The following is a 16,159-nucleotide window of genomic DNA, read 5'->3' on the forward strand; positions in this document are numbered from 1 at the left end:
CATATGTGTCACCATATACCTCCCTGAGATTCATTTTCTGGCGAGCATTCACAGTTGGTACAAAGAAACGCTGTAGAATCAACGAAAAACTACACACAGAAATACATGGACAAACAACCAATGTGCAAAAGACAACAAATTGTGCAAATGCAAACAGAAAAACAAAAATAATAAATAAATAATATTGAGATCATGAGTTGTAGAGTCCTTGAAAGTGAGCCCATGGGTTATGGAATCAGTTCAGTATTGGGGTGAGTGAAGTTATCCACTCTGCTTCAGGAGCCTGATGGTTGAAGGGTAATAACTGTTCCTGAACCTGGTGGTGTGGACCTAAGACTCCTGTACTTCCTTCCTGGTAGCAGCAGTGAGAAGGGAGCATGATCTGGATGGTGGAGTTCCTTGATGATGGATGCTGCTTTCCTGCGACAGTTCTCCTTATAGATGAGCTCCTTGGTGGGAAGGCTTTACCTGTGACAGACTAGGCTGCAATGCTGTTTCCATACCAGGCCATGATGCAACCAGTCAATACGCTCTCCACTGTGCATCTACGAAGTGTCTTTGCAATGTAGGAGAAAGTAAGAGCAGTCACAGTGACAACATGCACATAGAGAGCATTGGAAGTGACGATTGAACCCTAGTCAGTGGAGCAATGAGGCAGCAGCTTTACTAGCTATGCTGCAGTATTGCTTTAATTGCCAGCAAGTTTTAACCAGAACCTGCTGCTTATTTTTAAAGAACATTATTACTGAATCATGGGTGCCTCATGAAAATCTCCTGGCAATGAACACAAGGAGTGTCACATCCTTAGGCTTTTCTTTCCCTCTGCCCTTCCTCATGTAGCAGAACGTCTTATCGCATGCATCCATTTTCATTCTCTGTCATGCTGCAGTACCATTGTAAAATCTCTGTCTTGCAGCGACTTTACAGCAGGAGCCTTGATGTCCAGCCGAGCGCTGTCAGATCCTGTAGACTTTACTAACTCAACAAATTGTACAAGAACCAAATTTCATTGATACAGAAACTCAAAAAGTTGCAATAGGCATCTCCATGAGCCCCAGTAAGTCAGTACCGATGTTAAACCAATCTCATTTAGTGGTACTGCAGATCAGACTCCAAACTGTGAGCATATGTATCGTGTTATCAACAAGGAGTCCTGGACAGCAAAATTGTACCAACTATAAGTCAAGGCAAAAGTGTCAGAGGATGCAGACACTATCAGGAATAACAGAACAGTCTGGGGCCTTTTCACTTTTTTTTTGCAGGTTGAGATGAGACTAAATAGGCTTGAGATAGATGTTTAAACCTCTGAATGAGTACAGGTGTGAGAGTGCAATTAAAATGTAGTTATCAATAAATACAATAGTTATCTCAAGGTCAATGTCTACCCAATTTAGAGGAACGTGCTATTATCTGAAGTAGTTAAACAATAAGCAACCTGCGATAAAAACTCAACAGGTCCAACAACTTGTGTGGTAGGAAATGACTTGTCAATGCTTTAGGTTGAAACCCTGCATCAAGTTTTAACTTGAAAATGCCAACAATACCTCTTCGCCCACAGATGCTGCTCAGCCTGATGTTACTCCAGCAGACTGTTTGTTGCTGCAGATTCCAGCGGCTGCAATCTCTTGTGTTTCCAAGCAGAAAATGCTGATTATTTAAGAAGACATAACATGATCATGAGGAAGAAAGTAAAGAAGGATAATTTTGGCACACATACTGAAGATTAATGTCAACCCTATTTTTGATTTTGTGATTTCCAGCAGAACTAATGTGGGGATAATTTCTTTGGGTGCAGACTTACTGCCAATGATTATGAAAGCCTGTCAATCATCATGGAAATCAAGACAGCCAATCAATAATTAAAACTACAAAGGCTCTGTGAGTTGTTGCACAATGATACTGCTAAGCAGCACATTGAGACAAAATAAAGACCTCCAGGAAAATGTTCTGTAAAGTGCAAAAAGTTAATTGCAAAATTAATCACTTTGAGAACCAAATACAAGGCTGACTCCTCATCAGAGTTTGCCAATGAATCTCATAATATTGCCATATGACCTTTATAATCATATATAAATAACATTCTACCAATGCTTATAAGAACTTTCTTAGCACACATACCAACAATAGTTAGTAAAGCCTTGCAAATCCTTAGCTAATAACGTCTGGGATTGCCATTTCATATTCTACTTGAAGTAAATAAAGTTGTCAATCTCTAACCCCTGGGTTTCTTCAGCCTCAAAGCTGCAGTTGAGATGTTTTGCATACTTCCTTTAATTAGTTTCTTCCATTTAAACCTTATTTTAGACTACTCAGTCATTGAAAACAGTGACTTTAAATTCAGGTTATAATATAAGGAGAGAAATATCAATTCTTAGAGGTCATTCAGCATAGAAACATTGAACCCAATATGTCAGCTGCCAATTTCCCCCCACAAATGCTGCCTAACCCGCTTAGATTCTCCAACATCTTGTATGTTGAATTAAGCCCTTCTGCATACTGTGTCCATGCCAATCACATAGAACCTATTTACACCAATCCTACACTAATCCAATTGTTTCTCTCCATATTCCCATCAACCCACCTAGATTCAACCTCTGGCTGACACTCTAAATACAATTTCCAGTGGCCAGTTGGCATACCAACCCAAGCATCATTGGGAGGACCTGTGGGAAACACATGCAATCACAGAAAGAACATCTAAGCTCTCACCCTGCACAACAGGACTGTGAGGCAGCAGCTGTACTGGCTGGGCCATAGTGATGCCCCTCTTGCCCAATTCTTTTGTGTTTAACCCCATGGAAGAGATGTGCAACAGGTGGGTAAAGTGCCCTTCATCCTTCGTTCTTCAGCACCCAAAGTAAATTCTGAGGGGTTTGACCGTTCTGTGCCAAGCTTACATAATCTTAAAGGACTCTGTCAAAGTATCCTATGATCTTCTATGATGAAGACACCAGCAGTTTTTCAAATTTTTCTACATATTTACCTCACCTATTTACTAGGCATCAGCTTTCAGAATCATTACTGGAACCTTGCTAGTACATCTGCTGTAGACCTTAAATCTATAACAACCATTGGAAAGAAGGTACAGAAGCCTGAGGTGCCACACCACCAGATTCAAGGAGAGCTACACTAACACTGTGACCACTGCGTAAATTCCTCACCGTTATCATTTCAGCAGACCTCTCCTAGGTGAGTGCAATTATGAAGAAAGCATGCTGGTGTCCCTACTTCCTTAGGAGTTTGCAAAGATTTGGCATGACATCTATAACTTTGACTAACTTCTATAGTTGTGTGGCAGGGAGTATATTGACTGGTTGCATCACAGCCTGGTATGGAATCACCAATACCCTTGAATGGAGAATCCTGCAAAATGTCGTGAATACAAACCAGTCCATCACAGGTAAAGCCCTCCCCATCATTGAGCACATCTGCACAGGACATTCTCTCAGGAAATCAATGTCCTTCAGCAAGGACCCCACCACCCAGGTCATGCTGTCTTCTCATTGCTGCTATCAAGAAGAAGGTACAGGAGCATCTGGACTCATACCACCAGGTTCAGGAATAGTTATTAACCCTCATCTATCAAGCTCCTGAACGAGACGGGATAACTTCACTCAACTTCACTGGCCCCATCATTGAACTGTTCCCACAAACTATGGACTCACTTTCAAGGACTCTTCATCTCATGCTCTTGATAGTTATCACTTATTTATTTGTTTGATTGTTTGTTTATTTTCTCTTTTCTCTTGTACTTGTTATCTTTTCCACACTGGTTGTCTGTCCTGTTGGTTCAATCTTTCATTTTTTTCTATTATGGTCATTGTATTTGTTGTCTATGACCGCAAGAAAACGAATCTCAGGGATATATATGTACTTTGATAATAAATTTGTTTCGAACTTTGATCAAAGGATATTGAATCTTTGGACACTACCTCACTTTTTTTAAATATACAGTATTTCTGTTTTTGCACGCTTTAAAAAATCTATTCAATATACGTATACTGTAGTTGATTTATTTGTTTATTTATTATTACAATTTTTATTTTACTTAATTTTTGTTTTCTCTGCTAGATTATGTATTGCATTGAACTGCTGCTGCTAAGTTAACAAATTTCACATCACATGCTGGTGATAATAAACCTGATTCTGCTTCTCACCTTAGCCCTAAAATAGACTTTTTTTAAATTCCAATTGGTTTCTTCCTTATAAAAATTGTGTTTAATTTTTATTTGATTCATGTTTTTCTTATGAATGCTCTTTATGTGATACTATATGCCTGTGATGCCACTGCCTATATGTACCTGTGCATATGACAATGGACTCAACTTTGACTTTTACTTTGAGTTTGAGGATGTAATGCGACAGCACACTTTGCGTCCAGCAGGATGTCTCTCAGGACTGTACTGCAGGAGGAGTGTAGCTTCCCACACCTCAGCTATCACTGGTAGTGACGGTGATGATGGTCCCATCAGGCAATTCACATGGTTGGAGGGGAAGGGATGTGCACAATAATTGCTACGCATCTGGCCTGGGTGTTCTGATGTAGGAAGCCAACCTCGCCATCAATGAAGTCAAAGAGGCGGTTGATTGTGTCTCCTTGTGACAAATGCAGAAGTGTTCTGCACAGGCTAATTAATGAGCACACCCTGCTCTGTCCTTTTTGTGTGTTGCATCAGGCATGTTCCAAAATCCATTAAAATCCATCAGAAAGAATCAGCATCAAAATCAAGTTTAATATCACCGACATTTGTCATGAAGAAGATCGTTCTGCAGCAGCAGTAAAGTGTAATATGTAAAAAAATACTATAAATTATAAAAAATATATACTGTATATATAAATGAAATCAAGTAAGTACTGCAAAAAGAGAGCAAAAATAGTGAGGTAATGTTCATGGGTTGGTTCAAATCCTGTTCAAATGAGAACAGGGTGACGGGGTCCTTACTGATGTATGCCGCCTTTTTGATGCATCACCCTTTCAAGATGGGCTTGATGCTATGGAGCCTAGTGACCGTGATTGAGCTGACTGAGTCTGCATGGTCATGAGAGCATGGGTATAAGAGCAATGATAGCACCATGCAATGGGGTCACTCAGGTCAAAGTCTCCCTGTACATAGGTGACATTACCATCTCCTGTTCAGACCCTCAGTCAGTCCACAGATTGATCAGCACCTGTGACTAATCTGTATTGGCTGCAGGAACAGAGTTAATTAACGCAGGAGTGAAGCAATGCTCTTTGGTCACTGACCCAGCTGATCCTCGGTTCACCTCACCATCAGGTCCGACTATTTGAAGATGCCAGGAATCTGGCTTGTAGGGAGCAGGATGTGCGGGAAGAATTGGCAGAAAAGGATGTCAAATGGAAACTGAAAACATGACGACATCACTCCCACTCAATGACGGGCAAGTCAACTAGAGCATAATGCTCTCAGTGTTGCTGTACCTGGTGGTGTACATAGCCTATACCTCGACCATGGTAGTCACCTGGGCCTGTCACAGCTACAGACTCTGCTGCAGAGTCTTGGCACCTGTGCAGGTGGACTGCGCAACAGATTCAACAATCGTGCTCTTTACAATGTTCATTACTGTTTCATTATGGTGGTATTTGACTCCCTTCTTTTCATTCTAATCTTGTGAAGGGTTGATGAAAAGCACAGCAACATTTTACGCTTCCGTCTCACTCTTGTTCTTATCTAGGAAAGAGGGCTACCATTTTGTTTGAAGCTGGAAAGGAGTGATACTCATTTAGTATTAGTTTTTGCTTCCAGCCGCAGTGTCGGCATTAACTTTCAGCTTGAGGGTTTTAGTTAACGGCCCTGCTGGCCTGGCATTTCTTGTTTTCATTTTCCTTTAAATTCTGCAACAGTTCTCATTAAAGTCAGTGAACTGTCGACCCGCTTCAGTAAGGATTACAGATGTCTAGATTTCAGCGTTCAAAGTGAAAGATGCAGTTTGGTCTGTGTGAAGCTTGCTAGTCTTCAAGTGCAGGGAGATGCCTGTTACTGACTGCACATACCAAGATGCAGGAGAACTTGCTGAGGGAGGGACTGAAGCTCATTGCAAAGCCCCTCTGGTGAAGGACACAAGTTCAGGGCTCAGTGTCCACTGGACACTGAGGGGTTGGGTCTGGTGTAACCACCTCTCAAATGTTTGATAAGGACATAAAGTTGGAAACCTGATAGGTACTGACACATTGTAAGTTATATTTTGAGGACACATTGAACACAAACAAAGGGACGTTCTAATTATATTTATTCTATTTATTAGGAACAAAATACATATTTGAATAAAAAAGACAAATTGGGTGTTGAAGGCAGAGTTGGTAGTTACCCAAATTCAAAAATGCCAGCACCTCATATTTAGACAGCACTCAGTGAGATTCATTTTGACTTAGTTGAAAATGGATGGAAACAAAAGGCAGGAGTGGTTCATCATTACATATTTTGTACCATCGCACAAATTAAATCATCCCAGAAGAGCATCCCTGAATCCATGGAAAATATCCATGCTTCTATGAAATCTGGATATGCTTATGAGAATACTGACATGACCAGACACAAAGCATGGTATGACAATCAGTAGGCCTCCTTCCCACAGCCCAGTCTGTTACCACTTAGATTTTTCTTGAGGTTCTGAAAGCTATTCCTTGTGGTTTGGAGATTCAGCCTCAGACTCTTGCATGATAATTTTTCCTATTGAGAAAAACACATACTGCTGGACCCTTTGAACAAAACCTCAGTGAGAACATGGCATATACTGTATAGTTAAGCCCAAGGTTGATGCATGCTTGCATCAAAATAATTCAGTATAATCAACAATGAATCAATGGTTTCTGCTGTTGCAGTATTTATATGTCACGCAGAAGCATGTAATCTTTGCAAACTGTTGCCACTGGCAAATAAATGTATGAAGGCTTTCATTTACTATATATTGTACTCTTCAAAATCCAAATTTTAAAAAATACTGCATCTAACACTCCATTTTGAAGTCTAGGCACTGCATCCTGGACATTTTCTCTTCTCCCGTCTCCCAGAGATCCAAAAGCCGGTAAGCACAGACTACCAGACTCAAGGACAGCTCATAACCCTAATAAGACTATTGTTAGTTCCTTAGTTAGATAGATGGACTCTTGACCTAAAAATCTACCTCATTATGATCTTGCATCTTATTGTTTACCCGCACTGCACTTTCTCTGTATCTGTTGCACTTTATTCTGCTTTCTGTTATTGTTTGATCTCGTACTACCTCAATTCACAATGCAATGATCTGATCTGTTTGAATAGTATACAAGACAAATTATGACTGTACCTCAGTATATCTGCAGCCCTAGTGCTTCTGTTTATGAGGACGGAACAGGCAGTGCAAACTGGTGGGAGAGATTTGGAATGTCACCAAATTTCCACTGATGTATCGTGGTGAGCATTCTAACTGGCTGCATCTCCGTTTGGTATGGAGGGGCTGCTGAACAGGATTGAAATACGCTGCAGAGAGTTATGAACTTCATCAGCTCAATCATGGGCACTAGCCTCCATAGTATCCAGAACACCTTCAAGCAGTGGTGCCTCAAAAAGACGGCATCCATTATTAAGGATGTCTATCACCCAGGACATGCCCTATTCTCATTGCTACCATCGGGAAGGAGGTACAGGGACCTGAAGGCACACACTCAACGGTTCAGGAACAACTTCTTTCCCCCTGCATCCAATTTCTGAATGGACATTGAACCCATGAACACTACCTCACTACTTTTTTATTTTTATTTTTGCACTATTTATATAATTTAACTATTTTTATGCATATACAGTTGAAGTCAGAAGTTTACATACACCTTAGCCAAACACATTTAAACTCAGTTTTTCACAATTCCTGACATTTAATCCTAGAAAACATTCCCTTTCTTAGGTCAATTAGGATCACTACTTTATTTTAAGAATGTAAAATGTCATAATAATAATAGAGAGAATGATTTATTTCAGCTTTTATCTCTTTCATCACTTACTGCAAATGTCAGGAACTGGAAAAACTGAGTTTAAGTGTATTTGGCTAAGGCGTATGTAAACTTCTGACTTCAACTCTGTGTGTGTGTGTGTGTGTGTGTGTGTGTGTGTGTGTGTGTGTATGTGTGTGTGTGTGTGTGTGTGTGTGTGTGTGTGTGTGTGTTTACTGTAATTCACATTGTTCTATTATTATGTATTCCCTTGAACTGCTGCTGCAAAGACAACAAATTTCATGACATATGCTGGTGATATTAAACCTGATTGTGATTTTGAGAGGAGGGTTGTGAAGGGGTGGAGGAAGTGGAGGTGAGGTATGGAAAAGGGAAGGAAAGGGGGAAGGTAGGCAAGGAGGAGAATGGAAAGGGAGAAGGCAAAAGAGGGAGGAGGAGAGTGATGAGAAAATTGTAAGAGGAGGGAAGGGATAGTGGAGGAAATGAGAGGAAGAAGGAAAGAAAGAAGAAGTGGAGGAAGAGAGGTCTCTTGGAAGGAGGCCTTATCCACTCCTTATTTTCAGCAATAACTTTGGTGTCTGCATTTCCCATACAGATAGCCTCACTAAATCTGACCCCCTCCTGCAGCCCACATTCATATTTGCAAGTGGGTAATGCAAGCATCTTTTAACAACACTTACCACCCACTGTGTTATGGCTCCTGTTTAGATGAGAAGCCATGTAATTCTGTGGTTGCTGTTGTCACTGTGCCCTATTTTAGACCCCAGTGTGGTAAATACCAGCTACCTTTTGGACTGAACAGTAGTAAATCCCACAGATTAGTACTGAGGGCTCAGCTGAGTTTGGCATCCACTAATAAATTAATTTAAGAGAAATCCATAAAATTCACAAATGTTGGAAGCAAGGTGAAGAAATAGGAACAGACCGAAAAGGATGAACTGAGGGTAGATGAAATTCAAGATTCAAAATTGTTTAATGTCATTTCCAGCACTTAAGTGTAAAGGAAAATGAAATAATTGTTATTTTGGATTTAATGCAGCATTAAAAACACAGTAAGATAAAGAACACAATAATAAACAAATCACAATAAACAGAAATACATAATATATTTTATATACACTGATTGTTGGCCCATAAAGGGATACTAGGAACAGGAGTGTCCGTATATAAGATGGCTAACAGGAAGTGATAAGGTAGTGGTGGAGGGGGGTGTGGAGGGGAGGGTTAGTGGGTGGAGATGCTGATCAGCCTTACTGCTTGGGGAAAGTAACTGTTTTTGAGTCTGGAAGTTCTGGCATAAATGCTTGTAGCTTCCTCCCTGATGAGAGTGGGACAAACAGTCCATGAGCAGGGTGGGTGGGATCCTTCATGATGTTACTGGCCCTTTTCTGGCACCTGGTACATGTGCCCTTGATAGTGGATAGGCTGATGCCGGTGATGGGTTGGGCAGTTTTGACAACCCGTTATAGAGCCTTCCTGTCCGCCATAGTGCAGTTTCCATACCAAGCAGCGAATCACCTTGTTAGGTTGCTCCCTACTGACGAATAACATGAGTATAAATGTGCATAGTCCAGCTCTCTTCAGCCTTCTCAGAAAGCAGAGATGTTGGTGAGCTTTCCAGATTACATATAATGTGTTCTGAGACCATGAGCGTTTGTGTAAGATGTACACTCCTAGGAGTGTGAACCTGCTCGCAGTTTCAATTGCTGTACCACCCACGTACAGAGGGCTGTGAGTGGTGTGCGTTCTCCTGAAGTCAATAACCATCTCCTTTGTCTTGTTGACAGTGAGGAGGAAGTTATTGGCTTGGCACTAGGCCTCAAGCCCTTCCTCCTCTCTGTAGGCCATCTCATTGTTGTTGATGATGACTGTCGTGTCATCAGCAAGCTTGACAATGTGATTACTCCATTGTTTGGCCGTGCAGTCGAGTGTGAGCAGAGTGTATAGCAATGGACTCAGCACACGGCCTTGTGGGGCACCCGTGTTAAAGATGATGGAGCAGTAAAGAAGCGTGAGATAGTTAAAGGAGAATGTAAAAGGACAATATAATTGACTAGATTAACATTAACATTAAAGGAAGTACAAGAGCAAAGAAAGCTGAGGTGGGCATCCACATAAATCCTTGAAGTCCTTAACGGAGAGAAAGCATCGGAACAATGCAGCTGATGGAACAGCATATGGCCATAAGACCATAAGATATAGGAGCAGAATAGGCCATTTGGCCCATCGAGTCTGCTCTGCCATTTCATCATGGCTGATCCATTCCCTCTCAGCCCCAGTCTCCTGTCTTCTCCCCATACCCCTTCATACTCTGACATCAAGAATCTATCAACCTCTCCTTAAATATACTCAATGACCAGGCCTTCACAGCCGCTTATGGCAATGACTTCCACAGATTCACCACTCTCTGGCTAAAGAAATTCCCCCTCATCTCCATTCTGAAAGGATATCCCTCCAATCTGAACTCTGTCCTCTATTCTTAGACCCCTCCACTATAGGAAACATCCTCGCCACATCCATTCCATTCGATACAGTTCAATGAGATCCCCCTCATTGTTCTGAATTCCGGTGAGTATAAGCCCGAACCATCAAACATTCCTCATATGATAAGCCTTTCAATCCCGGAATAATTTTCCTGAATCTCCTTTGAATCCTCTCCAATGTTAGCACATCCTTTCTTAGATAAGAGAACTAAAACTGCTCAGAATACTCCAAGTGAGGTCTCCCAGTGCCTTATGAAGCCTCAACATTACATCCTTATTTAGCATGTTCTGCTAAAGCTGGAGGCCAGAGAAGTTTGGGCTCAGCTGGTTTGCTTAATACAATTCTGGGATCTTCACCTTTGGAAGGATGTGAGGGTTTGGGAGAGAGTCAGGTTTACTGAATGGTTGCACAGCCAAGGGCTTAGAAGTGTGCAGATGGAGGAGACCATTTCTGAGTATTCACGAGGTGCAGAGATAACAAAGAGGAGATTTGATAAGAAGTATTCACATGACAAAAGCTTTAGACAGAAGAAGTGATTTTCAGAGAATGACAGCACAGACTTAAGATGATTGGCATAAGATGCAGAGGCAACAGGACTGAATTCATTTGCATCAAGCTGTTGGAATGCCTGACAGATTGAAGATGATTCAACAGGAGCTTTTAAAGGGGAACTCGGGGGGAAAAAGCCTATGGAAAATTGACATAAGAATAAGAAAAATTAGCAGGGGAATTGACTTATCTAGAATGATCTTCAAAAGAGTCATATTGACACAATGGGCTGAATAGGCACCCTCTGAGCAATATTATACAAAGATCTTATCACCTAATTATTGTAATAGTGACCACATGTCAAAAGTGGTGCTTTGGCATTGTAGCGCTTTGTGATGTTGTGATGTGATTTAAATCTATGTAATAATTTCTATATACAGTCAGCATTTTAGTCTGCCGTCTCAATCTACGCTGCTTCCAAACGTGATTGGCTAAAAGTAAATTTCTGCAAAAAATGTTGCAAGTGTGTTTTTTTTGGTGCATGGTGGTGTTCTGCTGTGTTCATCTGACACACAAACCAGATCCAGGTCATTACTTTAGGCTCATGAAAATACACTCAAATATGAATATTCGTTGTATATAGCAAATTCTTCTCAGAACACGCAGTAAAAACATTAAAAAGAAATACTGACTTAAGGCAGTCTTAGTATTTGGAAGGAAAATTATTATACTGTATATTTATTTATGGTACTATATCCTTAACTATAGACAATTAATAGTGGATTTTCATGAGTCAAGCAAATAGTGAGTTGGTTAACTGAAAGCATCAAGCAGTTTAAGAAGAAACATTTTAAAAATCAGGTTCTGCATTATTTCAACACTGGTTTTTGAAAGGTGAACAGATCCATTTCAAGACTGAACAAAGAAGTTTGAATTAGATTTGATAATAATGCGTTTGGCTCATCAAGGGCTAAAAGTGTCAAATAAACAAAGTGAAAGAACAGTATTTCACTAAGTTCAGAAAAGCCTAATGGAGAAATTAAAGAAAGACTAGCAAGCACCATAAAAAATAAAATGATCTTAATATCAAAAAAGAGAAAAATGCTGTTGATAAAGAAAGTCCGGAACTATTTAAAATAACTAAAGGATTTTCGACTTACCATGTTAGAAATGACCGCAATATCGAATCAATGCCTTGTCTCGGTTCCAAAGAGGCAGCAGTGTTGAGGATAAACAAGTACGAGATGGAAAACTATTTAGAAAGATATGGTTATGGAAGAAATAATGAAAAGGCTGGTGAACTTAAGGTTATGAATGGATTACTGGTTCCTATAACTGTATAGCTTCTTCCCTTCTACCATCCGATTCCTAAATGGACATCGAATCTTCAGACATGACCTCACTTTTTTTTAATATACTGTATTTCTGTTTTTTCTGTTTTTTAAAAAATCTATTCAATATTTGTAATTGATTTACTTGTTTATTATTTCTTTTCTCTGCTAGATTATAGAAACATAGAAACATAGAAACATAGAAAATAGGTGCAGGAGTAGGCCATTCGGTCCTTCGAGCCTGCACCGCCATTTATTATGATCATGGCTGATCATCCAACTCAGAACCCAGCCTTCCCTCCATACCCCCTGACCCCTGTAGCCACAAGGGCCATATCTAACTTCCTTTTAAACATAGCTAATGAACTGGCCTCAACAGTTTGCTGTGGCAGAGAATTCCACAGATTCACCACTCTCTGTGTGAAGAAGTTTTTCCTAACCTCGGTCCTAAAAGGCTTCCCCTCTATCCTCAAACTGTGACCCCTCGTTCTAGACCTCCCCAACATCGGGAACAATCTTCCTGCATCTAGCCTGTCCAATCCCTTTAGGATCTTATACGTTTCAATCAGATCCCCCCTCAATCTTCTAAATTCCAACGAGTACAAGCCCAGTTCATCCAGTCTTTCTTCATATGAAAGACCTGCCATCCCAGGAATCAATCTGGTGAACCTTCTTTGTACTCCCTCTATGGCAAAGATGTCTTTCCTCAGATTAGGGGACCAAAACTGCACACAATACTCCAGGTGTGGTCTCACCAAGGCCTTGTACAACTGCAGTAGTACCTCCCTGCTCCTGTACTCGAATCCTCTCGCTATAAATGCCAGCATACCGTTCGCCTTTTTCACCGCCTGCTGTACCTGCATGCCCACTTTCAATGACTGGTGTATAATGACACCCAGGTCTCGTTGCACCTCCCCTTTTCCTAATCGGCCACCATTCAGATAATAATCTGTTTTCCTATTTTTGCCACCAAAGTGGATAACTTCACATTTATCCACATTAAATTGCATCTGCCATGAGTTTGCCCACTCACCCAACCTATCCAAGTCACCCTGCATCCTCTTAGCATCCTCCTCACTGCTAACACTGCCACCCAGCTTCGTGTCATCCGCAAACTTGGAGATGCTGCATTTAATTCCCTCATCCAAGTCATTAATATATATTGTAAACAACTGGGGTCCCAGCACTGAGCCTTGCGGTACCCCACTAGTCACCGCCTGCCATTCTGAAAAGGTCCCGTTTATTCCCACTCTTTGCTTCCTGTCTGCTAACCAATTCTCCACCCACACCAATACCTTACCCCCAATACCGTGTGCTTTCAGTTTGCACACTAATCTCCTATGTGGGACCTTGTCAAAAGCCTTTTGAAAATCCAAATATACCACATCCACTGGTTCTCCCCTATCCACTCTACTAGTTACATCCTCAAAAAATTCTATGAGATTCGTCAGACATGATTTTCCTTTCACAAATCCATGCTGACTTTGTCCGATCATTTCACCGCTTTCCAAATGTGCTGTTATCACATCCTTGATAACTGACTCCAGCAGTTTCCCCACCACCGACGTTAGGCTAACCGGCCTATAATTCCCCGGTTTCTCTCTCCCTCCTTTTTTAAAAAGTGGGGTTACATTAGCCACCCTCCAATCCTCAGGAACTAGTCCAGAATCTAACGAGTTTTGAAAAATTATCACTAATGCATCCACTATTTCTTGGGCCACTTCCTTAAGCACTCTGGGATGCAGACCATCTGGCCCTGGGGATTTATCTGCCTTCAATCCCTTCAATTTACCTAACACCACTTCCCTACTAACATGTATTTCGCTCAGTTCCTCCATCTCACTGGACCCTCTGTCCCTTACTATTTCTGGAAGATTATTTATGTCCTCCTTAGTGAAGACAGAACCAAAGTAATTATTCAATTGGTCTGCCATGTCCTTGCTCCCCATAATCAATTCACCTGTTTCTGTTTGCAGGGGACCTACATTTGTCTTTATCAGTCTTTTCCTTTTTACATATCTATAAAAGCTTTTACAGTCCGTTTTTATGTTCTCTGCCAGTTTTCTCTCATAATCTTTTTTCCCCTTCCTAATTAAGCCCTTTGTCCTCCTCTGCTGAACTCTGAATTTCTCCCAGTCCTCAGGTGAGCCACTTTCTCTGGCTAATTTGTATGCTACTTCTTTGGAATTGATACTATCCCTAATTTCTCTTGTCAGCCACGGGTGCACTACCTTCCTTGATTTATTCTTTTGCCAAACTGGGATGAACAATTGTTGTAGTTCATCCATGCAACCTTTAAATGCCTGCCATTGCATATCCACCGTCAATCCTTGAAGTGTCATTTGCCAGTCTATCTTAGCTAATTCATGTCTCATACCTTCAAAGTTACCCCTCTTTAAGTTCAGAACCTTTGTTTCTGAATTAACTACGTCACTCTCCATGTTAATGAAGAATTCCACCATATTATGGTCACTCTTACCCAAGGGGCCTCTCACGACAAGATCGCTAATTAACCCTTCCTCATTGCTCAAAACCCAGTCCAGAATAGCCTGCTCTCTAGTCGGTTCCTCGACATGTTGGTTCAAAAAACCATCCCGCATACATTCCAAGAAATCCTCTTCCTCAGCACCTTTACCAATTTGGTTCACCCAGTCTACATGTAGATTGAAGTCACCCATTATAACTGCTGTTCCTTTATTGCACACATTTCTAATTTCCTGTTTAATACCATCTCCGACCTCACTACTACTGTTAGGTGGCCTGTACACAACTCCCACCAGCGTCTTCTGCCCCTTAGTGTTACGCAGCTCTACCCATATAGATTCCACATCTTCCCGGCTTATGTCCTTCCTTTCTATTGCGTTAATCTCTTTTTTAACCAGCAACGCCACCCCACCTCCCCTTCCTTCGTGTCTATCCCTCCTGAATATTGAATATCCCTGAACGTTGAGCTCCCATCCCTGGTCACCCTGGAGCCATGTCTCTGTGATCCCAACTATATCATAATCATTAATAACAATCTGCACTTTCAATTCATCCACCTTATTACGAATGCTCCTTGCATTGACACATAAAGCCTTCAGGCACTCTTTTACAACTCTCTTAGCCCTTTTTAATGCTTGCCCTGGATTTGTCGGCCTGCCACTTTTACTTTTCCCCTTTGTACTTTTTGCTTCTACGCTCACTTTACACCCCTCTGTCTCTCTGCACTGGTTCCCATCCCTCTGTTGTGAACTAACCTCCTCACACCTAGCCGCTTTAATTTGATTCCCACCCCCCAACCATTCTAGTTTAAAGTCACCTCAGTAGCCCCCGCTAATCTCCCTGCCAGGATATTGGTCCCCCGAGGATTTAAGTGTAACCCGTCCTTTTTGTACAGGTCACACCTGCGCCAAAAGAGGTCCCAATGATCCAAAAACTTGAATCCCTGCCCCCTGCTCCAATCCCTCAGCCACGCATTTATCCTCCACCTCATCGCATTCCTACTCTCACTGTCGCGTGGCACAGGCAGTAATCCCGAGATTACTACCTTTGCGGTCCTTTTTCTCAACTCCCTTCCTAGCTCCCTATATTCTTCTTTCAGGACCTCATCCCTTTTCCTACTTATGTATTGCATTGAACTGCTGCTGCTAAGTTAACAAATTCCATGTCACATGCTGGTGATAATATACCTGATTCTGATTCTGATCTTAGGGTTTTCAGTGTAGCCAGAATGTGAACAATGGAGACTGCAATACCTCATATTGTTCAAGTAGATTATCGCTGATATAATCAATAAAGGAGTTCAGACGGAGTGACTTTATTCATATAGGATTTAAATAAGGAACTTATTAGAAGTTCGTTTGAATTTTTATTATGGTGTGGTACAAAGAACATTGTTTGTGGAGCTCGTGCTAAATTGGGTTCCCC

This window comes from Mobula hypostoma, chromosome 17, assembly GCF_963921235.1.
Source record: "Mobula hypostoma chromosome 17, sMobHyp1.1, whole genome shotgun sequence".
Taxonomy (NCBI): domain Eukaryota; kingdom Metazoa; phylum Chordata; class Chondrichthyes; order Myliobatiformes; family Myliobatidae; genus Mobula; species Mobula hypostoma.